Raw genomic sequence first — 26,352 nt, 5'->3', positions numbered from 1 at the left:
ACCCAGATAGCTCAGGCATGCTCTTCATCTTCTCAGATCCTGAAACGCAGTGGAGGCAGAGTGTAGCAATAATGGTGCTAACTTGGGCTTCATGTAGATTTTGGTGTGAGCTGCGCTTCTGCCTTTTTTTTTTTTTTTTTTTTTTTGATTGTGGAAGCTAGAGACATGAAATGCAAAATGTCCACCTCATAAAGCTATTGTGAAGATTTAATGAGACAATTCATGTAAAACCCTTAACATAATTATTAGTACATAGTAAATGTCCAATAATTTGTAGCTATTGATTATTATAATGAAGATACTGAACCCTTGGACCATTCAGCTGCCTCAGTGACCTCATTTGAAAAGTGCAGGATGGTAGGCAAAAATGTTTGGAGAAAATTTGACCTCAATAAAATAGTGCAGGATTTGCTCCTTGCCTCCAATAAAGTTGATTCTAATCTGGCTATTGAAAAGTATAGGGACATTTTCTGCCTGTTGTTAGAACTGAAGGTGAGAAGAGAGGGGTTGTGATGACCAAATGAAAAAGAATTTCATCTGTGTGGAGATGGTTGTGTTCACTGTATTCCTGGCAAGTTAATCTGCATATAAATCCTTCCACATTTGCTTCTTACTTTTCAGAGTGAGACATCGTTTCTTTCACGAATAGACTGGATTCACGTTACCCAGCTGACTGCCACCCCAGCGCTGCCCTGATTTGGCCACCTCTGGGGCTTTCCCAGAGCTGGGCAAGAGCGCTAGGCTGCTCACTGCTGACTAGTTGGCAGAAGCGGGTCACTGCCTTGGAGGCACTTTTCTGATCTCGTTTGTGGCCGGAGTCCCATGGGGTGCATTTCCCCCTGGTTTCATGTGGTGTTGCAATCGAAACTATTGAATCTGAAAATGGAATATAATTAAGGCCGGGTTAATAAAGCGTGTTCCACTCATAGCCAATAAAGGGTGTCATGTTTCTCCTTGCAGCTTTAGGCAAGGAAACTTAATCTCCAGCTTTGTCAGGGCATACTGAATCAGAGGTGTGTCATCGAGCAGAAAGCCTCTTGTTTTACTTGTTGCAGTCACTACATGGCCAGCCTCATCTTGGTGGATTTGTACTGAGCACATAGAATCCAGCCCATGCTGGGTCCCAAAGGAGAGGCTTTTGTGTAGGGGGAATTAGGGGACTTTTGCTCTATGCTGAGCTCTGAAAGTGATCCAGGTGAAAGTACAGGAGTTTTTGGGAGGAGAGGGATGGAAGGCTGTAAACAAAAATGGAGGTTCCGAGGTACCTTCCAATGACGTCCTCTTAGCCTTAATCTTGTCTTTCTTGCTGATTTGAGTCCTTTTCCTTTCCTTTTTAATTCTATTACTCATTTTTCAGGATGCAATGTCACAGGCTTGCCTGCCATCCTCAAGTAGAGATCACTAATGCTTATTAGTGCTTAGCGCTGGAGACCACTATCATCTGTATTTAACAGTTATGGCTGCTTACCTTATTATGGTCTAGGCTCTGTGCTGAGCGCTTGTGTCTGTTATCTAACCCAATACGCTTGACAACCCCTGTATTATAAGTGAGGAAACTGAGGTTCAAAGAGTGTAAGTTTCCCAGGGTCATATAGTGAATTTATTCATTCACAGATGCTTATTCAACACCAATTATGTGCCCAGCCCTGGAAGACACATCCCTGAACAGACAGTGGAAAGATCTTTGTTCTCATAAAATTTATATTTTAGTGGTGTGTGTGTGTGTGTGTGAGGGGGTGGGGGGAAGGGAGAGAGAAAGAATGTGTGCATAAAAAATAAATAGGTAAATTATATAATATGTTTGAAGAAGATAAGTGCTACGCGAAAATGCAGATGTGAGACTGAGTAGGAATTTAAACCCGTAACTCCCTTACACCTGGCATGCTCTTAGCCACTCAGCTGTGCTGTCTGTGGTTCTCAGATCTTTTTGTAATTGTCTATTTACTTCCCAGACTCCCCCCTCCTAGACTGTAAATTTCTCTAGGGCGGTACCTTTCCTTAATCAGTTCCCTATCCCGGCACACAGCTCAATGCCTGGCATGGAGTCAGCATTCAATGCATGTTTGCCTAGTGTGTGAATAAGAGAGTGACCATATGATGACACAAGAAAGCAGAAAGCAGTAATTTCCCAGGAGTCTGGCCAGTCCTGGAAGCTGGGCTTTGCCACAAATGTGTCCTGTTACCCTAGGCAAGTGTTGGAATCCATAAAATCTGGCCGAATGGGAAAAACATAATGACTGTTTTTGACTTCTTTATAGATTAAGGAGACAGTGCATCCTCAAAGACTTCAATTTTCTTTAAAGTCAGGGACTTGTATTTTCCTGCTGGTGTGCTCGTTGTTCAAAATTCCAGCAAGGATCTGGCATGGTATTTTTAGGAGGGATTGGTCCCAGAGAAATAAAATTTGTTTTACTGACAGGGTTTCAAAGAAGATTTTACAAGCTGCCTCTTTCAGGCTGTGGGCCTGTGTGAGAGTTTGCTACCATTTGGAGCAACTGTGAAAATATATTTTCCCCCTTTGCCAAAGTGGGCTCTCAATCAGTTCAAACCCAAGTTTTCATGAATGTTTCTCTCCCATTGTGGAAGTACAGGTGCTGGCTTTTATTTGAGTGAAATCCCACTTGTTGACTCTGAAAGGGCAGCTGTTGGAATGCTTGTCAGCCAAGTGCCAAGTATAAGTCACCAAGAAAAGTGGCCTTGGATCTGCGTTCTTAGGAGCGAAGGGCTCTGCCATTGGATGGTAGAGTAGAAAATGGGAAATCCTAAGACTGTCAAAGTGGCGTGAAAACTAAGCAGGAAGGTTTGGTTTAATTCTCTTTCGTTGCTGACGAGTCAATGCTCCAAACCTGTCCGGTCAGTCCCACACGCAGAATGCAGGAGGAGGCTCCTTTGGTATTTTCCTGTTGGTTCGTCTGATGTTGTGTCCTTGAGCATAATGAACTCAGTTAACTAAAAGCATTGCCAAGATTATATTTGACATTGGTAAATAGGTCAGCACTGTAGCATTTGCTTGATATGGACAATATGCATTCTCAGGTGTGGGAAGCTGTTTCCTGGTAGGGAAAATCCCCTAGTATTACTCAGCAAAGACAGGTAGTAAGAGTTTGAATTTCTCTGGTGTCTCTTTTCTAAGAGTTCAAAGGTCTTTCTTCTACTTCATCTTGGTCATCCTTATAGTTCTGTTGTGAAGGCAGGAGCAGGTGTTTATCCCTGTTTTGGAGAAAGGAGAGCTGAGGCACATTTTATTTAGTTGACCCACTTCATGTTGATATTGCTTGGCTCAAGTTCAAGTTGCCTGCCTGATACAATAGTCATTAATCAACTTAGACTAGGCACTGAAGACCTATTATCTACCCAAGCAGGCTCATGCTAGACACTATATATATGGTAGCTTATTTGATAAACATTATTACTGCTGTTTGCTAGTTTAAATTGCTTATCCAAATTGACTAGTAACTTGCCATGCCTCTACTTGTATAGTGTTGTATATGAGTTCAGTGTCTTTGTCTACATCAAGATGCCTCCTTTACCAAAAGAAAGATAAAATTGGCTCTGATTCTGTCAAAGCTATAGTGTTGCCTAGGACTAGGTTGAGATGTTGGTGCCTCAGGCAGCAAATTTGGCATTTGCTCATATCAATGTTAAAATATATATGCCCCCCCATTTATTTTAATGGGAAAGGAGAGAAACTGGTTTTCTATTAAATTAAATTACTCTGTTTAAACTTAAAATGAGGAATTCACTGCATGCATTGTTGCTAACGTAACATTTTAATGTATTTGGCATAGCTGTCTAATTCACATATTTTCCATCACCTATAATTGGATAGTATAAGTCACTCACACTCAGAAGGATAAAGGTAACTCTCAAGAATATAGTTGCATGGTCTCATTTAAAAGGAGTTGAAAATTGCTTTTCCTGGTTTGCCTTTCAGCAAGTTTCCCACTTTCCTGTTTCTCATTCTCATTGTCTCTTCAGCTTTTTTGGTATGATTTACTGAACCAGACAGCTTCTTGGGGAGCCTACTAAAGGGATTAGAATTTAAATATTACACAAAATCACTTGTTATCAGTAAATAACATGACCCCAGGTATGATGTGGTTTCAGATTTTCCTCTGGCTTCTAGGAACAACCAGTTGGTTGGTCTCAGGCTTGATGGCTTTGCATTCACTGCACTGTGCAACCTCCATAATAAAACTAACCAACACAGATAGGGTGACCCCAGTGGGCAGTGCTTATAACGTTTCTAATTGAAAGTGCTCTCTATTTCAATGAAAGTAGAACTAAGTTCAGTTGTACCAGTTATGTAAGTGGAAACCCGAGGTAATTGCCACTGGTTTTTAATTTATTCCTGTGATGTTAAAAAACTTGTGGTGGCGACTTCTGTTTGTATCTTTAGTCTCATTTTCTCTCCTTCATGAGCATCTAGGAAGACCTCACATTCCAGTCTTCTTGAAGTTAGATGGGCTATTGACTAATTCTGGCCAATGAGTACTGAGTGGAAGTGATACATATCTGGCAAATGGATTTAAAAGCAAGGATGAGTCCCCTGCTCTCTCCCTTCCCCGACGGTGCTGAACCCTGAAGCTATGTGTTAACAATGGTAGTGTCATAGCTTGGTTATTCTTTTTACTGCCAGGCTGGGTCCCTGAATGACTAGATGGAGCAGAGTCCTCTGCTAACCTGCATTAGACATATGTCTAAGAAAGAAACCTTTGTAGTGTTGTTTCCCTGAGATTTGGGGGATCTATTTGGCATCCTGACTAATATAGTTGGCATCCTGGGCAGGTACCTGGCTGGCCTATTTCTTTCTTTTGTTTGGTTACAAGATTGGATCTTGTATCTCTTTTACAACTTAATCCTATATTCTTCTGTTCTTTATTTGTAAACCTTAGGTGCTTCGTGGACAGTCTAGGTTTGCCTTGATGTTTATTGAACTCTCCAGAGAGATACTCCGTGAATTCTGGGCTGATAAATGCTGCCAAGAAGCCATATAATACTCATCTCCCTCCTTCCAGTTTCGGGCTTTGAGGATAGGAGGCAGAGGAGGAACTTGAAGTTTAAAAAGAGGAGTGAGAAGAGAGAGAATAAGACACTGTGGGAATAACGAATGTTCTAAAATAATTAGACTTAGGAAAGCAATATACAAAGAGGACTAAAGTCTTCTTCCATTTTGGTCCCAGTAGACACTGTCATTCATAGAATCAGTCAGTGATACCCTCACTGATTCATTATTATCTCCTTGCTATAGGTATTTGTCCAGTAAATACACAGTAAGACCTGTTCTGGGCCAGATCTTGAGCTATAGAGAGAGGAGGGACACATGCCTTGGCCTCCAGAAGCTGCTATTTGGGTAGGGGAAGCATTCACAGAAAAGGGTATTTGCAGTTTATGGAAGCAGGAAAACAATATAGAACTTGCAGAGACCAATGGAGTGGGAGTGAAGGACTTCAGGATGGAGTGGAAGTTGCTGCCAGGGCAATAATGTCTTTAGGGACTGACCCAAGGCTTTGAGGTCCAAGAACATTATCTCATCAAGGTCCCTAGACCTTAGCAAGCTCACTCTCATGCTGAGTGAACTCGTACCTTTCACAGTAGTGATGTAGAAGCTAAATGTTCATGACTGAATTCATAAGATAGAAAAATACCTTCCAGATACTGTATCAAAGACATAAGAATAAAAATTTATCACTAATAATAACTGCCATGTATTGAGGGCTAAGTGCAAAGCACTGTGCACTTCCTGTGCATTATGCTGTCAAATCCCATGACCACCTTGTAATATTGTAATGTTGGTGTTTATAATTTCAGAGATAAGGAAACTGGGCCTCTAAGAGTTATGCTAATTGTCTAAAGTCTCTCAGAAAATGGTAGTGTGGGGTTTTGAGTTCTGTGGGGTTTGACACCATAGGCCATGCTTCTTCTCCTTGTGTTGTACTGCCAGCCTAGCAAGGAGAGGAAATTAATCCTTGAAGTACTTTGGTGAGCATGGAAGCAAAACAGATGGGATTGGATGGTTTGGGGCCACAATAATCCCTGCTCATAATAGAACCTCCATTCCGGTAACCAGAGAGCTGTTGTCACCTGGGGTCTGTGTTGGCTACCTAGGCGGGCTACACAAGCTCTGACAAGTTCATCTTTAAGGGTCGTTTTTCTAGACTAGCACATGTCCTCCAGATATGAGTACTGGTTCAGAGATCAAAGTGTCAGTATGTTAACTTCCAACTCTGACAAATCGAGGTGTAATAATTGTACTCTATCAACAGAATCCAGGCTATATAACACTGCCTGGGGTGCTTTTGAATTATAAAAGCAATAGAGTCCCTCCCTTCTCTTCATTAGCTTCTCTTCCACAAGGATTTCTTGCCATGGATTGGTTTACATCTTTCTCCATCATTGCGTGGTTGTATTCTGCTCCCTCTATTGAATTGGAAGGTAAGTCAGATTGGCTTGGAATGGGCCATGTGACTGGAGTTGGAAAGTTGAGCAAGAATTTTCTAAGAAGGGAGGATGGGAAAGACATTCCTCAGGAGGAGGGAACGGCATGTTTAAAGCATGGAAGCCAGAAAATGACCTGAGTGTTCAGGGCAGTAGTTAGCAGATTCATATGGCTGGAAGTCTGGATGCCTGTGGAGACTAGAAGCTGCTGGAGGCCAAAGGCTATGTTCTGTCTGTATATATAGCAAGGACTGAACCAGAGTGCATGGTCAATCATAATTTGTTACATGTTCAGACAATACTACAGAGCTATAGTAATCGAAACGGTATGGTACTGGCACAAAAACAGACATATAGATCAATGGAATAGAATAGAGAGCCCAGAAATAAACCCACAGACTTAACAGTCAATTAGTCTTCAACAAAGAAGTCAAGACTATACAATGGAGAAAAGACAGTCTCTTCAGCAAGTGGTGTTGGGAAAACTGGACAGCTGCATGTGAATCAGTGAAGTTAGAACACTCCCACACACCGTATACACACAGAAAACACTCAAAATGGCTTAAAAATTTAAACATAAGACAGGACACTATAAACCTCCTAGAAGAAAACATATTCTGACATAACCTTAGCAGTGTTCTCCTAGGGCAGTCTACCCAGGCAATGGAACTAAAAGCAAAAATAAACAAATGGGACATAATTAAACTTATAAGCTTTTGCACAGCAAAGGAAACCATAAACAAAACAAAATGACAACCTACAGAATGGGAGAAAATATTTGCAATAGATGAAACTGACAGGTTTAATTTCCAGAATATATAAACAGCTCATACAACTTAATAACAAAAAGCAAACAACCCAATCCAAAAATGGGCAAAAGACCTAAGCAAGCAAGTCTCCAGTGAAGACATACAAATGGCCAATAGGCACATGATAAAATGCTCAGTATTGCTAATTATCAGATAAATGCAAATCAAAACTACAATTAGGTATCATCTCATACCAGTCAGAATGGTCACGAACAATAAATGCTGCAGAGGGTGTGGAGAAAGGGGAACCCTCCTACACTGCTAGTGGGAATGTAGTTTGGTGCAGCCGTTACGGAAAACAGTATGTACATTCCTCAAAAAACTACAAATAGACTTACCATATGATCCAGCAATCCCACTCCTGGGCACATATCCAGAAGGAACCTAATTCAAAAAGATACATGCATCCCAGTGTTCATAGCAGCACTATCTACAATAGCCAAGACGTGGAGACAACCTAAATGTCCATCAACAGATGACTGGGTAAAAAAGCTGTGGTATATTTACATGATGGTATACTACTTAGCCATATAAAAGAATAAAATAATGCCATTTGCAGCAACATGGATGGATCTGGAGATTGTCATTCTAAGTGAAGTAAGCCAGAAAGAGAAAGAAAAATACCGTATGGTATCGCTTACATGTGGAATATAAAAAAAAGACAAATGAACTTATTTACAAAACAGAGACAGACTGACAGACATAGAAAACAAACTTATGGTTATCAGTAGGGGAAGAGGGTGGGAAGGGATAAATTGGGAGTTCAAGATGTGCAAATACTAACTACTATATATAAAACAGGTAAAAACCAGATTTCTTCTGTGTAGCACAGGGAACGATATTCAATATCTTGTTATAACCTATAATGATAAAGAATATGAAAACAAATATATGACTGAAACATTATACTTATATACCGAAAATTGACACATTACAACTGACTGTACTTCAATAAATAAAAAAATAATAATAATTTGTTACATGAAATCAACTTTGGTGATTGAACAAATGAAAGGACAAAAGAAGTCATGGGAAGACCTATGCCCTTCCCGGAACCCCTTACTTTAATCAGATCTTAATGGGGATCTGGCCAATGATGTCACTTTCTGCTCTTCACCTGCTGACTGTAGACCTATCCTTCATGGAACAGGACCTTTTCATTTACTTTCTCTCCTTTTTGTGGTTATTTTTTTTTTTTTTGTTAATTACAACATAATCTGCCTGTCTGTTTTTTTTCTTTGTTTCTCTTGTTTGGTTTTAGTGGAAAAAGATCTAGATTTGTAGTTGGAAGCCTTGGTTTCTAATCCCAGCTCTGCTACTTCTGGCTAGGTAAACATTTGCAACTTACTTGATTATTTGATGCCTCAGTTTTATCATCTATAAAATGTGAATAATAATACATACCTCAGAGAAATGTTGTAAGGCTCAAATATACCATGCTAGTGTTTCCCGTAGTGTGCTCTGTAGACTTTTGATGTTATAAGAAAGTGAAGGTAACATCCATTTTGTGGCAATGTGAGTATTGAAAAGTGTAGGTTGGGCAAAATATATAAAATTCTCAAACCTTTAATATATTAAAATATTTTATGATCACCAAAAGGGGAGGGTAGTGGGTAGAGTGTATAAAATACAGTATTTTGCTGGCAGGCCCTGTTTATTGCCTACCTAATACCCCTTTTTATTTTCTTCTTTACTATAAGAACCCTTACTTCTTATGGCATCAGATATGCCCAGCTCCTTTGCAGCTGGTCTTTGGGAGTTCAGAGCTTAGTGCTGTAACTCAGTTATCTCTGCTTGTGCAGACTGCAGATAGGTGGTGATGTTTGATTGGGGCCTTGTGGGATGAATAGGAGCATCCATGAAGCACAGAAATGAAGGTAGAGAACTCTAAGCAGAAGGCACGAGGCCCCAAACAGCTCTTCATGTCATGGCTTGTCTGTGAGACGGGCCCCAGCTTACTCAGACCTTTGTCCTGGGTCTGAGTAATGGAGCTTTGTGAAAGTAAGGGGTTAGAGGAAAACGACATAAATCATTAGCTTCCTTTTCTTGAGTGACAGCGTTATTTGCTCACAGGATCATGCCCTGTGACCTCCCTCTGTTATAATTGTGTACTGTGTTTGGGGAAACAGGGCATTCCCCAGGCCAACCTCAGACACACCCTAATCCTCCTTGCCCAAATGACACAGGGAGCAACTGGGAGGAACAGCTCTCCAACAATAGTGGAGACGTTCTTTGGACTTGACTCTCCACTCATAGTCTTAGGTGCTGCCTCTGGGAGGTGGGGGTGAGTATCTCCCAGTGGAACTGGGCCCTGTGACCTCCAGACTGATGTTAGTAGCAGCAGTCACCATGTCCACAGCCTTTGGTCCCTGAAGGCAGACAGCCTTGAGAGAAATATCAACACAGCAAGCAGGTGGGGATGACAAGTGCACCTGAGAGACAAGTGCAAAGGCAAGATTATGCCAAACAGACCCCATGAACTGCTGACACTTGGTATGAAAAGGAAGAAAGGTGAACTTGGGTGCTCTAGAACAAGCTAAATAGGATCCACTCTGCTTCTGGAGGTGTACCTTTGGACTTCAGTTATCAAATCTATTCCAGAGGGAATTTGTCCCAGACAACCCAGTCGGGGTCAGGTGTCCTTCTCTGGACTAACCCATATCACAGCCCATGTTGTTATAAACACCTGCCCATTCTGCTGATCTCTTCACGAGACTGCGGTCTCCCTTCACACTGAGGGCTCATGACTCAGTTTCCCTAGTACCTCCTAAAAGAAGTGCCCGATGAATGAAGGAAAGCATTTATTTTAAAGATTTCAGCAGCATTCAGGCCCAGGATTAGTATCATCATCACCACATTCCACATTTCCTTATTACTCAAAATGACCACGATTTTAATCTTTAATCTAGGACTAGTAGTCATAATGAAAAGGCCAGTTCCTTCATTCTTATAGTAAGCCAGGGGTCACCCTATTGTTTATGTCTGTCATGACCCAGATTGGAGAAGGTCTAGTACAGTTGATAAAAGCATTTCACATATAGGGTTCCAAAGTGGTCCTCACAATAAGGTACCCTTAGGCCAAGAAGAAGCTGTCATTCTATTTGTAGGCAAGGCACCTGAAGCTTAGGGTGGCCTGCCCTGCTCGACGCTCCAGGTCTGTGGACAGCTGAAACTTGACTTCCCCTCCTCGTAAGGCCTGGTCAGTAGGCCTTCTGCTCTATTTTGCTGCCTCTCCAAAGTCAAGAGTGGTTATTGCACACTTACTCTTTAAATTATAAAGGTGACTAAACTAATTTTCTCTCATGATGGTTAGAATTTTTAATAGGCAAATAAACTACTTTACAGAAATGCACCGAAAGGAAAATTATTGCCGTCCTTTAAACTAAAAAGGAAGTGATTATTTTAATAATGGTGATGATGTGATCAGGCTCTCTTCCATTCCCTTAGCAACGTTTGATCCCTCACTGTTCACATGTCTTCAAATGTTCTTCCTAAATCTTCCCATGTTAGGTAATGCTGCTGACAGCCTTGGAATCTCAGTGGGAGGATATGGTATGAAAATAAAATTTAAAAGTATTTCCTTCTCAAAATTCAGAAGATTGGGAGGAGGGAAAGATCAAATACTTGAGTAAACATGGCAGAGCAAAACAGTTACAACACATTAGAATTCTGGGATTTTTTTTTTCTTTCAAACATTTGTCAGATTCCAGATTTCATGCTCATGCTTGTACTAAACATTATTGCCTTTGAATATGCTGATCACACACTGAAACCAACCTGACCACCCAGCATGGAATTTTTATCTGGGAATCAAAAGATGAGATGAACCCTGTTTTGGAGCTCCCTGCCAATATCTGCACTGGCTTTGGGGTGACAGATTTGGAAGCAGAAGTTAACAAACTGTCTTCCATTTTTATTCCCCTCTAGGACTAACCCCTGCCTTCATCCCAAGGGGCCCTAATGAGAAGCTTTAGAGATTGCCTCTGGTGCTACTTTCTATGTGCTCTTTTCTGGGTGAAACCAAGGATAAACACTTTCTAAGACCCATGGAAGCTGTGTAGAGTGCCCCCAGTTTTCAGGACTCTGAACTTGCAGCTGCTAAGTGAGAGCTGTAAGGAATATACAAGTTGAAGTTATTTCTGCTCTCAAGCCTGACTTCCTCCAGCAGAGGAGAAGGAAGTCCTCTTGGGCCCACACTGGCAGCCAGGCTCAGCAGTGATAAGGCCTCTCTTCCCCCAGGTGGCCTCCCACAGATGGAGAGCCTGAGTCCCACCACGAAGCTGAAGCTGGCAGTCACCCCCTAGACCTCCCTGGCAGTTCAGGGGGTCCATCAGCTGCAGAGTATAGAGTGCTACCCTCCCAACAGCTTTGATTCCAAACCATGTGTGTTCTTGAATTGGCTTGCAGCGGAAGGAGCAGAATAATATCAGTGAGGCTCAAAGTACCCAGGGAAATGGAAATCCTTTATCTCTTTGAGCCAAGGGCAAGGAACCTTAGGGCTCAGAGAAGCCTTGATGGCTGACCAGTCCAGCCTTCCACGGCCTACCTCGTGGCATGTGGCATGCACAACTTTACTAATAGGGAGTGCTCTGTTGATCCCTCCCTTCTCACCCATTCCATCCCATCTCATCCCATCCTATCCAGAAGCAGCTTGACTCTGAAATTTCTCTATTCGGTTCAGTGAAGTCCAACAAACCTGTACTAGGTATGTACTCTGAGCCAGGCACCATGTTAAGCAATGGGGACATGGTAGTGAACTCCCAAGATATCTACCCTTAGATGTCCTAAACGCAACCCTTCTACTTCCTCCTTCCTTCTACAGCTATACTAATATTTAAAAATAGGGATTGTGTCCTCAGGTTCAAGTCTTCTTTGCTGTTAATGTCCTATGTCCTGTGCTCTGCTCATGTTCCTCTTTGTCTAAATGTTCCTGAAATTTGCATCCAGAAGGGAACACACATGGCTGGCTTAGGATGGAAGGGATGTTACTGGACTTTACAATGTGGTCATATAATGAGATGGTGCTTCTTAGCAAGGCATATCTCAGAATGTGGATCACAGTATTGATTACAGATGGAAATGAATTTGGGATACATATGAAAAATATCAGAACACAACTTAAACTCTCTCCCACCAGTGTGACACCCCATTATTCCAAAATCCTTTGATACCTTTTATAATTGACTTAATAGAAGTCAGTGATCAGTCTCCAGGGGCTTTTTGAGCATGCTGTGGTTTCCTACTGGGACTCTTTCCCCAGGTCAGGATCACAGAGTATAAATTTCTTTGCTTTAGGCCCCAAATGCCCCATTCACAATGTTCTACAATCAGCTTTGCCCTAGTATCCAGTCTGTCTTCCTGATAAGTACCTCATAAGTGCATGCAGGGATGGGGCTTGGGGAAGGGATTAAAGGAGTGGCTTTTGCTCCATCCCTCTCTCCATATAGAGCAATCCCTGAGCACCTGGACACTGCTGCCCTTCCTGCCTGAAACCACACTATGGATTCACTGGACTAATGGCTCTGTATGACCTCTTGCCTCTGGAGAGGGAGATGGTTTTTTCTAACCCTCTTCTCTGCCTCCTGTTGTCTGGCAAGGAGAGAGAGAGTGTGTGGTGGGGTGGTGGTATCAAGGCTCCCTGTCTGATTCTTCCCAAACATTCAGTAAACTTTTACTGAATGAACAGATGAATGAGTGAATGAGCAAGTATTAAGTAACTGATGCTGACCCTGAGGAAGCTGTGTTCTCTCTTGGGCCTCTCTGAGCACCCTCTTATCTTCTGATGTGTTAGAGGAAAATCGTTCTTCCTCAGCAGGAAAGGGGATATGAGAGCATTTTTGGACACCTGCTGTGCCAGGAACGTACATACGTTACCTCAGGCAGTCCTCATAGCAACATTCTGAAGCAGGTATGACTGTCCGCGTTTTACAGATGAGGAAGCTGAGGTTCTGACTGGCAAATCACTTGCCCAAGGTCATAAAGCAGGTAAGTAGCATGGTAGGATTTAGAATACCTCTGTCTATTTGGCTCCAAAGACTTGATTATCTTTACAGGGCACCAAGTTGGTCTCTTGACAAGGTTATGGTGAAAACTGGCTGAGCCTCGGCACCAGGCCCATGGCCTTGTATCCTCAGTTCTGTCCAGGACACGCACGTGAGCAGGCCCTTGGTGCCTGGCTCTTAGCACCCACTTGGTACCAGGTCATCTTCCTGGGCCATCTGAAACATGTGGAGGCCTGAGCACTGCTGTTTACCATGGTCTGGGCAGCAGACCACATTCTGGTCTACCAGGTGTTCAGCCTGATTTCCCAGCCTGGCTGGTGACCATGTGATCATAAACAGGACTAGTTCTCTGGAGCAGAGGCCTGTACTTCTGTGATCCTAGAAGGCAGGCAGAGCATCTTCTGAATGTCTCCAAGGACATCCATCTTTCTCAACTGAATGATCTGGAGATACCTTGCCTTTCTTATTCTTCACTTCGGAGTGATTTGAATGAAGATCAAAGAGTTCTAGAATCATCTTAGACACATACTAGCCCAGTTTATCTTTGTGGGCTCAGGCCTCTTTGTGCTGAGATTCCTGGCATTTCTGGGACGGTTTCAGCATTAAATCCTAAGTATAGCCTGTAGGACCCAGACAGACTTGGGTTCAAATGCTCCAGGGTGATGCTAGGACCAGTGCTTACTAGTTGCCTCATTTCCTTTCCTGAAAAATAGGGGTAAAGATGCCTCTTGGAGTATTGGAGTACATTAGATGCTCAGTAGATGTGATTATTAGTATTGTTGAGTTGGAGCTAGAAGGTCCTGTAGATGTCAGCCTATGATTTGACTGAAGTGTTTTCCAGCTCACCTTTATATAGTATTTTTTTTTTTTACAACTTAAGGTGGGTATTATTTGTATTAGTTATTCATGTACATTTTGGGAACACAAAATCTTAAAAAAGGTTCAGTGAGTTACTATCTTTCTTTTAGTACAGAAGAGTAGAGTGGTAAGGCTCTGCAGTCAGTTCTGCTTCCCTTGAACAAGTTTTCATCTGTGCCTCAGTTTACTCATGTACAAAATGGGATAGTTTCCCTTATGGGGTTACTTACAAGGATTAATTGAGTTAATACTGTAAAGCATTTGAAATAGGCACAGAGTGAAGCACTCAGTTAAACCTAGCTTGGAAGGATGAATGGCCAGAGAGCAGAGGACTTGGACTCAGAGCCAGATCTGGCTCCACATACCACGTACTTTCTGCTGCCCTGGACCATCCCTCACCCAAATGAAAGACTTTCATTTTTGAAATGAAAGACTTTGGCACATTCCAGCCACAGCAGGCCTCCTGTTATCCATCTCCCAACCCTTGGCCCTCCACCTCCCCTGAACTCCCCCTACTCCCTCCCTACCCACTCACCTTCTGCTCTTGCTTTATTTGTTTTTAATAGATGAGGAAATCTAGAAACGGTGAGTGACTACGTCTTAACCTAGTTTGTGGCAACCCAGGATTACCATCTAGGGCTCCTTACTTCTAGACTGTTAACTCTTTTAGCAAACCCAATATCTAAAAATTAAGAAAGGAATGAGATACACCCATACACAGAGTGAAAGAGCGTTTCTGGAATTTCACCCTTGTCTCCAACTCACATTCATAACTCTTGTGATCAGTAGTTCATTCCAGCAGCCCTGATTTTTCCAACTCTGGTTCAACATATATTAATAGTGGCAAGTAAACAGGGTTTGGAGTCTCAATGGGAAAAGCACTTCTTTAGAAGTTCTGCATGACTGAGCTGTCGCACATGCTCCTCCTGGACAGTGCCTAAAATTCCGGATTACATTTGTTCAGTTCCATATCCCCTTTTCTACCTCCCCAAGGGTAGGATGTGTGTAGGCCGAGGTGGTGAAATCCATATGTCAGACAGAGGGAAGATGGTCTCAGTGGCTCCCTGGAGGGTATACTGGAGAGGGCTGGCTCATATGCTGGAATTCCCAAATAGAAACAGACCAAAAAATCTATCATCACATTGGTGTAGAGTTCTTACTTCTCAAGAGTTGGATTTCCTGGAGCCTGTCTCCTCTGGCAATAGCACACAGTGTTCTTAGTGCCAGTAGGAACTATTTGCTAGTTCCTATAGCAACTCCTAGTGCCAAGAGAAGATATATGGATAAACCTGGGAAATAACTTCGGCATTCAAGGTAGCCCTATAGCATTTAACCTTAGCCTACCTTTGAAATTTACCTTGCTTGATGTTCCTTCATTCACCCTATGTTCCAGCCAAGATGAATGGCTTATCTTGTCAGTTCCCTGATGGCCTCCCTGCCTTTGCTCAGACAGGCCTCTTTCCTTGGAATACCTTCCTGGAATACCTGAACTCTCATCTTTACTAGCCTGATTCTACCTAGTCTTCAAGATGTAGCTCACATGCTGCCTCCTGACATCTTGTCTTATTCCTGGAAGTGATGCTTCATTTTCTAGCCACTCAAAGACTTCTCTTCATTATTCATTCAACAAATATTTATAGAGTTCCTCCCATGAACGAGGTACAAGTCTAGGTATTTGGGTTATCTGAGTGGACAAAGATTCTTGACTTTAGAGACTTTATCTTCTGGTATTTCCCTTAATTTATTGTCAATGCTGGATATATCTAGTTCTCCTCATAGACATTATGCCATTCAAGGTCAGACTGATGTCCTGTCTGATACCTATATATCCTTTCAGTGGCTTCTTAATGCTCTTGGTATAAGCACATAAGTGCTGAGTGTTCCTTACTTGATCTTTAGATATAACCTCACTTCATATCATTGTCCTTCTAGTGTTCTCTATTCGTGCTTCCCCCCCCCCCAGTATTTTCTACTTACTCTGCCACGGTGCCTTTGCACAAGCTGTCATTCTGCATGGAATGCTCTTCCCTCTCCTCTCTACTTACTTACCTTCAAATCTCAGCTGAAGCATTACTTCCTGAGGAGTGCTTCCGTGGCCTCCTTGACTAAATTAAATACATTGACACTTTATGATATCATAGCAGTTATGACTCATCACAGTTGCCAGTTTTCTTATACCTTTGACTGTTTCACTAACATCTCTCTCACATTTTAGATGGTTAAGTAACTTGTGGGCAGAAGTGATGTCTATTTTGTTTATTTGAATGAATTAGTGAATGAATATCCCCTAGCTATAATATATGCCAAATGGACATATCCATGATGGGCTCAATTGCAAGCACTTTGTTCTTACCTATACATTTTTAGCTCTTTGAATGTTTGTTCTAATTTGAGTTTCAGAAAACATAGCCACCCTGATTGTAGCAGCGTTCTGTGCCTAGAGAAAGTGCTCAATATATTTTGTAATTCTAATTGAATAAGTAAATGAATTCAACGTTTGGTAGAATGAGGAGGTTGGCAGCAGTGTGAATTACATATTAGAGGAAATTCTGATTTAGCTAAAGCTGCCAGTGGTATGTCTACTCATATATGGATGTACACATTTCAGAAAGGCTCATCAAAGGAGGCCCAGGTTTACTGGAGGTCTGTTTAGTATCAGCCAGGGATAAGGTAGATCTTCCTGAAATTATCACTTGGCATACAGAGTTTTATCTAAAGATCTTGCAGTCAGTGTAGAAGACTAGTCGAAACAGAAGATAAAAGTTTTCTTTTAAGTGAGAGAAAAAAGTAACATGGATAGCAATTCTTTCCTCTCTTGCAATTTGCTCTTTTCAAAAGAAATCAATAATAATATCTTAAGTTTACTGAATAAAGGAAAACAGTTGTCAGTTTACAAAGCGAGTTCACAAATATTAGCTTATTTTTATTTTTATAATAGTCCAGTAAGAGTGACATCATAATCCCCCCCCCCTTTTTTTTTACAGATGAGGAAATTGAGGCTAGAAATCTGTGCCCAAGGTCATGTGGCTGTTGTGTCACTCAGAATTGCAGGTTATTGCTGCAGTAATAAGAATTCTAAAGTCTGAGTGCAATAAAGTTTTATTTCTTGCTCATGCTGTTTGTCTGTTGTGTGTTTCCTAGAGGACTCTGCACCATGCCTCATTCAAACATACAGTGTTGTCTCCTACCTCTGTACCTTCCCACATACGGTTCCCTTTACCTTCTCTATCTGATAAACTTTTACATGTTCTTAGATCAAACATCGCATTTTCTTAAAAAATTCCTTGAATTTGGCTGAAGATCATTCTGAACCTGACAATCACAGAGTTCTCTGGACTTAACACCAACAGATTATCCTGCAGTTGATGGTTTACTTGACTGTGCCCCCAGTTAGACTTGGTGCCTCTTGGAGGGAAGTACTCTGTGTGTTGGTTATTTCTTCATTCTCAGTGCCATTCATGGAGCCTGATTCCAAGCAAGTGCTAATTGAACAGAGGGGAATGACTTAAGAATGGTTGAGAGTTTAGCCTGGGAAAAAAATTGAGAGTAATGGGCTGTCCACTGTGCTCATCTATACTGTAGTTCCACTATAGTGTTTAATTTTGAGAAACTGGACCCTATGAGGCATGTCCATTTGTTTTACCTGTAACTGGTATTTGAGAGTAGTTGAGCCATATTAAGCTATTGATCAAGATGTTTTAAGATTTACCATATAAAACCTAATGAAAACCTACCAAGTACAACTGTTTTTCAGACCAATTCATACAGAACTTCTTACTCCTGGCAATAGTAGATCATCAGAACTAACCACATCTCAAGACCATTTCGTCTAAATAGTATTTGAGTAAAATTTAACATGTCAGTTTTCTCAGGAGTTAGTTGTATCTTTTTTGTTGCTTTTGGGTAGCTTAATGCATTGTTGTTTTTCTTTTCTGTCATAGCTCTGGACTTTGACAGGTCATTGTTTATAATCTGGCAAGCCTCAATGGTAATATACCTGTTGAGTAATTAGTTATAAAGGTTTAATACATGAACTTTCAAGAATGGGGAGCAATGATTTTTTTTGTTTTTTATGAGTTTCTCATTACATCCCATTAGCATCATTTCCAGAAAGGAGAGGTTGCTAGAAAAATAATGGACATATGTTCGAGGCTCTTTCCAAAACTGGTGTGGGCATTTTAACTTTAGAGGCCTGTGTGTGGTTTAAGTGGGGCACTGCAGATATGGTGGAGCTAGTTACTGCTACGTGGGCACACCCAGAGTATGAATGTGGTTAGAGATATAGGCCTTCCTTTTTGAACCCCAGACTGAATCAGGGCCTGGGGTGCTAGAGCATCCATGATGCTTAGGGTTCCTCTGGTTCATTCTTAGGTTTCCGAAGTAGGAGAATGAGTCTGATTTTGGAGTTGAAACACTGGAGTCCAAATCCTCTTTTTTCTGTTTGTTTTGTCAGAGATTGATCATGCAAGCAGCATCTTTGCTTTCCTGCCAGCCAGCAGCCTTTGGCTCCGGGTTTAATAGGCTTATGGATGCCTACAGGAGGGAATGGTTTTCAGCTGAATGAATTTTGCCATGCAAATGTTCCTGAAGTGTGGTCCCCTGTGATCCTGGGCAAACTGCTTAAGTTCTCTGAGATTTGGTCTCCTCTTTTGTTAAAAGGCAGAGAGGTAACATTTACCTACAGAGACTGGCATTTGTAAAGTATCTGGCCATATTGGTGCTCACTAATGGTCAGATCTTTTTGCTGACTTTTCTAGTGTTTGGGGCGGCGGAGCCTAATTAGGAACTCTTCCTCTCTTCCCTGCAACTCTCAACACACACTAAGTCATAAGAGACAGGAGAGGCCATCTGGGTCAACCCTAGCACCTAATATGTGAATCTGGGTGAGGTGCTGTGTTTTGTTTCTCTACAGTCTGACATGTGGTTAAGAGTCCTTACACTGAGTATTAGATGACTGATATATTGACTGAGATTGGGAAACTTTTTAAAAAAATTAATTTTATTTCCATTTGTTACTGGCATTGTGATTCTTGATTTTACTGAAGACTGGGTTTAGAGATTTCATGGTACTGCTATAAAAAGTCTTTTGAAGGTATTTTTGGTTAGTCAAACCAAAGAATACAGGAAATAGCCCAAGGACTTCTTTCCCTCATGGTACTGGAAGGTAGATTTTTTAAGGGATATTCATCCAAATGCCTGTCTAGCTCTTTCCAAATGTTCCAACTTATCATGGCTTCGGTCATCCCTAAAAAATGTTTTCTTCTGGCATTTTCTCCCATCAATATGAATTAAAAGCTTATAGTACAAAGGAAAGAAAAAAAATAATATCCTAAGTTCAGAACCATCTTAAAATTATGAACATTTCTTGCTTCAAACAGCAGGGAGAAAAATAAGGTTACTTCTTTTCTCTGTCCAGCTTCAATCTAAAGAGATCACTTTCAGGTCAGAAGGATTTTTTATATTCCCTAGTCTTTCCTATACTTCTTAGAACATGAAGCACTAGACATTTGTACATGAAACACTTATAAAAACCTTTTTCCAAAAAGTTGTGATGCCCTTTCCCCAGAGGAGTAAAATATCCAAATAGCAACGTATATATCAAAACCAAAATAAAGTAATTTAAACTAGTATTTTAACAATGAACATGTAGCATACCTGATTTAACCACAGAATACTCGCATCAGTGTACATCAAAACTGTTAGATAAACAAGCCATAAGTAATTTTAGCATTCCTCTAGTCTTTCAAGCATAATGCTTATTTATTCAGATATTGTTAGTATGCAATTAAAATTGCCTTGATTTTGACAGAACTATAAACACTATTGGATAAAATCCCTAAGTAAATAACATACTTTTGGTGACACCAAATTCTAGGCATGAAATATGAGGGATAAAACTTGAAATCCTGTTTTCTTCTCCTTTCTCCTTCATGAAGATTCAAAGCTTGATAGCTTTTCAGCAATTAGCTCTTGTAAGAGGCTCATTGACACCAGAATTGCCCAGGTACAATGTTAAAAATACACATTCCTAGTCCAAACCCAAGACTTATTGAGTTAAAACCCTCGGAGAGTAGATCCAGGAATGTGAGTGGAACCTCAGATGGCCTCATCACAGTCCTCTGGACTTTGAGTCTTGCAGTAGTTTTGGCTTGGAATTTTCTCAAATAGGCACCTACCTTTCCCCCAGCATTTTCTTTTCCTAAAACAACTTCTCTTGCGTACCTTCTGTCATTACTTGGTCCCTTGTATCCCTCATGGGTAGGTCAGGTTCCCTGCTCTGCACCCCCCACACATGCAAGCTCACTTGTCTTCTGAATTGCACATGGATGGTAATGTGCAACAGGCCTCTCTTGAATCTGATTTTTGAGTCCCGGCTCTGTCAGGACCTAGCTGTGAGATCTGTAAAAAACTCATTAACACATAAAGAAATTAAGGATCAAAAAGGTTGAAAAAGTGGCCCCAGGTCTTAGGAATTAGTAAGTATTAAAACCCAAGGTGGTGGGCATTATAGAATTTGGGCTTTCTTTATTGCCCCAAATACTTCTCAAATGTTTTCTATCATTTGGTTTTGGGGGGACACTTTTCTCTTAATTGAATAAAGTATCTAAGTGTGGGCCTTGGTTCATTATTTCAGTTCTCTTTCAACTCAGATGGAGCTTGTAAAAGAATGACAGTATCAAGTCAACCCCTATGTATCAGTAACCTGCACATCTTCCTGTTAATAGAATGTGTCTTTAAATTACATGACTGCTGTTTTATCTTCGTTCAGCCCCTAACGTTATTTTCCTCATAAACAGTGATCCAAATGCTCAGTGTTTAGGTGGAAACACCTTTCCTGCATGGCTTGATCATGTGATGGTGGATAATGAGGATAACTGTGACTTCATTGCAATCATGAGTTAAGCAACCAGGAAGTCACATGTGGAGCAGAGGATGACCTGCCTAGCACAAGCCATTTTCCATAAGCTACTCCTCCATAGAAACTAGGGGTTTTCAAGTAGTAAACCTATGCTGTATGTCATGGTGCTACCCAGTGGGGTAGGAAAAGAGGCAGCTTATTTAAAGAAAGGGCATGAGCCTTGGAATCAAATAATTTGGATTAGGATCCTGGTCCTGAAAGTTTCTGCCTGTGGAACCTTGGACAGATCATCTCATCATTCTTAAGAGTCAGAGTTCTCAACAATAAAACATGGTTCTAATATCCCTTTCTTAGGTCAACAGTGAAAAGCATGCGGAATGCCCATATGTATAGGCTCCAAAAATACTACTTTGTATAAAAGGTTTTTTATAGACTTAAAATCTTAATACTTTTTTCAGAAGTGGCTTGGTATGGATAATATTTTAAATGATAATACAGTATTTTTCTTTTCTTTTTAACTTTTTTAATTGATTTATAATCATTTTACAATGTGTCAAATTCTAGTGTAGAGCACAATTTTCAGTTATACGTGAACATATATATATTCATTATCACATTTTATTATTTTTCTTTTCGATGCAATATTTTTAATATATTAAAACAAGGACTGACACGGTTGTTTGAATGAAGATGTTTTTCCTTATGTTCTACATATTCTGTGGGGTTTTAGGAGTTGAGTTCGTTGTTTTTCTACAAAGGAAAATGTGATTTGGTATATCTTAACACAGTAGGCAAGAACAGATCTTTGGTGAAAGTTAGTGTTAAGAACTGAGAGTATAGTTAAATATTGTTTTCTTAGTATTATTCCTACAACAATAACAACTCCTCACAGAAGGTACAAAGGACTTTCAGGCCCATTGTCTTCTTAGAACTAAATCCTCAACACTCTGAGAGGTAAGAGGATTAGAATGTGCTTTTGACCTTCATCTTCATCTGATATTTGAGATATCAGCCTCTAATTAAAATGCATTTATCTTTTCACAAATTCATCTAAAAATACAATTTTTGGCCTATTTTGTAGACAAAATGGATCACATTTACTGTTTTCATTCTAATTCTTGACTCTTCTTGCGAATTTTCAGCTTCCCTCTATATACACATATATACATCTCATTCATCAACTCAAATAATAGTGCTTATGCTGCCTGGAGTGGGAAGTGTGTTTAATTGGAAAGCTAGAAAATGCCCTTTTATCCTCTGCAATGCCACCAAACAACTGTCAAAATAATAGTGTCCTAGGCCTGTGAGATCCAAAGTCAGGTCCTTGTTTTGTGAAAAGGGGAGTACAACAAAAAGAAAACAAATTGTGGAGTTCACCTGAACAAGCAGTGCTCCATCCTGTTTATTATTTGCAGAGTGCTGGTGCTATTTCAGCCATGTTGTCATTTTGAATGCGCTGCTGCAGTACTGCTACGACCATTGAAGTTCCTGCCATTACTGTATGACTTATCATTGTAACCCCATGTCCCAGGAATGGGCTTTCTGGCCATTGCTAGTGACATATGTGCAGGGAATGAAAAAGAGCCTCCAAGTTAGCTGTGTGTGTGTGGTTGGTTGGTTGGTTGGTTGGTTGGTTTGTTGGAGGGGAGGAGGGATCACGACATTATTCAGTTTCAGGCAATTAGTTTCCTAGTCTCAATGTTGGAGGAATGTTTAAATGCCATCAAGACTAATCAACTCATAAATTTATTTTAGCCTCAAAATATTATACAAGTCATATATTCACTTTTTAAAATTATAAAATACATATAAGGAAAATGGAAACAGCAAGAACTATAATTTCATGATTCAGGGATAAGTATAGTTAGGAATAGGTACGTAACTGTTCAGAGTCTTTTCTGTGAATGAGATTGTACTATAGTTGACTATTTGTACTGTAACTGACTATTCACTTATTTTTTGCGTATGTATTTTTTTATTGAAGTATAGTCAGTTTACAATATTGTGTCAGTTTCTGGTGTACAGCATAATGCTTCAGTCATAGGAACATACATGTATTTATTTTCATATTCTTTTTCACGATGTTACTATAAGACATAATTCCCTGCGCTATACAGTATAAATTTGTTATTTGTCTATTTTATATATATTAGTATTTGCAAATCTCAAACTCCCAATTTATCCCTTCCCACCCCATTCCCCCCTTGGTAACCATAAGTTTGTTTTCTATGTCTATGAGTCTGTTTCTGTTTTGTAAATAAGTTCATTTTTTTAGATTCGACATATAAGTGATACCATATGGTATTTTTCTTTCTCTTTCTGGCTGACTTTACTTAGAATGACAATCTCCAGATCCATCCATGTTGCTGCAAATGGCATTATTTTATTCTTTTTTTATGGCTGAGTAGTATTCTATTGTATAAACATACCAGACCAGGTAGGTCTGGTCAGGGTGGCCTTAGCTTAAGGTAATCTCTGTATGATGTCTTGGGTTTCTCAGAAATGGTCCAGGCAAAGCCATCTCAGCTCTAGATTGCTGGAGACAATCTATCAGGTGCAGTCTCCTGTATTGCTCAGTGTCATAATTTGACAGGTTGGGAAGATGGATATTTTCATTATATCACAAAAACCTTAGTGAACTGTTAACAGGTAGAATCACAGAGTTTTTGTTTCTTAAGAAACATGCTTTATAGCTTCATAGATTATGAACTCTGTAAGGAAAACTTTATATCCTCATTTCACAGAGGGTGATGCTAAGGTCCAGAGAATGCGTAAGTGAGAAAGCTGCGACGGCCTGACTCCATCTCTCTCTCCCCGTTTGAAACCTGCAAATTTCAGGTTAAGGAGTTAATCTAACATTGTGGCAAGAATCTTTTGAGTCATGAAGTTGCCTTCCCCTGTATTAGAGTCAGAGAGAGAATTCAAGTTAAAATCCTATTAACATGAGAGGTGGCTAAGCAATCTTGTTTCACACTAGCCTCCATTTGCGGGGAACCAGTTGACCTCAAGTATCATGGGGCCATTTGGCCATTGTTGCCCAGAATAATACCCAAACTCCATAGCCTGGCATTCAAGGCTGTTTGAACTTGAGTTACAACCTGCTAATTTTAACCATGTTTAAGCCTGGCTGGCTCTTGGTTCTAAGTCTTCCTAGCCTCTTCCTGATTTGCTGTGATTTACTCTAGTATCCAGCTGACACTTGACTCTGTCTCCAGTAACTATCCCACTTGACACTTGAGCCTCAGTGTGACTATTTGGTAGGCCTAGGACGGATTCCTGCTTTTGTCTTAAGGACTTGGCCTGGAGTTTCCTTCATGTTCTTGAGCTTCTTTCCCAGAGAAAGATAACTTTGTTGGCCTCTTAGAACTCACCTCTTGGTTCCAGGTTGGTAGCTGGCACCCTGGATGACCTTCTAGGTCCCCTGTGGGGGTGGCCCAGGAATAGAGAATTCAGGGCAGTCATCATAGATTCCCTGAGTGCCTCCTCTGTGCCAGGCCTTGGACTAAGTTGGGATCTAGAGATGGATTAGACACTCTCCTGTCCTAAATGTCCTTCCCTGGTAGGGAAGAAAACTGTCCAAATAAATAAAGGTAGTAACGTGCTGTAGGTGCTCGGAGAGAAATCCATATGGAGTGAGTGAGGGGCATAGAGAAGGGGCAAGTCAGTTTTGCCAGGGTTGTGGAGATGGTTGGGGAAGGTTTTAGAGATAAGGTGCTGAGTCCCCAGGGACATCCTGTGTAAAGAAAGAATCCTTCGCTCAGAACCAAATTTCCTCCCTGAGACCAGGGAATAGATTCTCTGGAAAAGAGAAGCCAATGGTTTGTTAATTAGGCCTTCGCAGACGGAGTAATGTGAAAAAAAGATCAGAGTCCCCTAGATGGAAATCTTTGACATTTGGGATCCAGAGTGCTCCATGGCTAGCCAGCCTGGCAGTCGGTCTGATTTGGTCTTCTTCAGGGAAGGAAAATTCCCAGCGGCGACTGCAGTGGAAATGCTAAATGTGGAAGACTGACAGAACAAAACTTGTTTTATCTGGCTGAAATGAGGGGGAAGTGGCCCTTGATATGACCTTTCTTCCATGTGGGGTCGCTTTTTAGACTTGGAAAACTGGCTCAGAAACAAAATGCCAAGTGAAATGACCAATCCAGAACGTTAGCACAGAGTAGCTTCCCCCAAGGCCATTTGTTCTTCTTCAGGAGCGTTCCCTGAGAAAGCTGTGGTCAGGTCCGTTCAGTCCCTCCTCCCCCTTCAGGTGCAGAGGGCCTTGAATTGCCTGGCTCACCGAGAGGGGTGTTTTCACTGGACACGTTTTTCCATGGTGACATTGGTGGCAGGACCCAGTGTCCCTGCAGGAAGTGGAGTGGTGAGAGGAATGGAAAAGAACAGTGTTTTCCAGCAGGACTGTTATGTTATGGAAACCCTGACAATGATTTGCAAATGTCTTTTTTCTCTGTATACCTGGGGCTTTTATTAACATTGGACACCATGGTTTTTATGATTTAGAGTTGCTGAAATAAAGCTACCCTGCAGGGAGTCACGAAGGTGAGATAATAACCCTTCAGAGCTGTTCCAAGGTAGGGTGATAGGACTGGACCTTTATACCACATGTCAATCAGGTGGCTGCTGGCCACCTCAGGAAAGGGGCATGACCTTGGATGAGAGGATATCTCTTTAGCTGAGGCAGTCCCAATGGGGTGCTGACAGCATTCTTAGCAACTTCATCTCAAGCCCTTCATTCTTGAAATGGGATCTGGGTGACACATTACACCATGCTTCCACCTTGAAGTCAGATTATTTTTTATTAAAACATGAATTTAATAATGTAACCTGCTGCTGAGAATCCTTCTGTGGCTCTCCATTGCCCATAGGATAGGAACCAGACCCTTACTTTGGCATTCAAGGCTTTTTACAATCTGATCTTAATATTTATTCTTTCTTTATGACAATATTCCCCACCCTTGTCCATGACCTAAGAAATACAGACCATATTCCGGCTACGTCAACATTTTCACATGCTGAATATACACTTTTATATACCCTGTCTTCTCTGTCTGGGATATCTTTATTCTCTCAAACTCTTACTTGGTTTTCAAAGCCAAGGTCAAATATCCCTTTGTCTGGAATGTCTCCAGGAAGTCTTTCTTTTCTTTGGGTTCTCACATCCCATGTTCCTTCCTTTCTACTTTTTCTTTCTCTACTCATATTATTTTCCTTTCCTTTACTTCTCGCCTCTTTTTACTTTTGCTTCTCTTCCTTGTTCCTGTGCAACTCTTCCCCCGTTTTCTCTGATTTCTCTCAGGTTCATTATGCAGGCCTTTATTATCACTTACCCTGAGATGCTCTAATTATTTGACTAAAAATAACTGGCACACCAACATCAGCGTCA

At 41.0% G+C, this 26,352-nt stretch overlaps 1 long non-coding RNA gene across 1 annotated transcript; it reads left to right on the top strand.

The window, feature by feature from the left end:
• Window positions 1-1,007: 1,007 nt before the first annotated feature.
• LOC116663392 lies at window positions 1,008-2,753 on the top strand. Its single transcript, XR_004319639.1, has 3 exons — window positions 1,008-1,017; window positions 1,484-1,488; window positions 2,667-2,753. It is a non-coding gene; the product is annotated as an uncharacterized LOC116663392 (long non-coding RNA).
• Window positions 2,754-26,352: the final 23,599 nt, after the last annotated feature.

Source organism: Camelus ferus, chromosome 4, assembly GCF_009834535.1.
Source record: "Camelus ferus isolate YT-003-E chromosome 4, BCGSAC_Cfer_1.0, whole genome shotgun sequence".
Lineage (NCBI taxonomy): Eukaryota > Metazoa > Chordata > Mammalia > Artiodactyla > Camelidae > Camelus > Camelus ferus.
The sequence above is the reverse complement of the archived record's forward strand: the minus strand, read 5'-3'. Positions and strand labels throughout refer to the sequence as shown.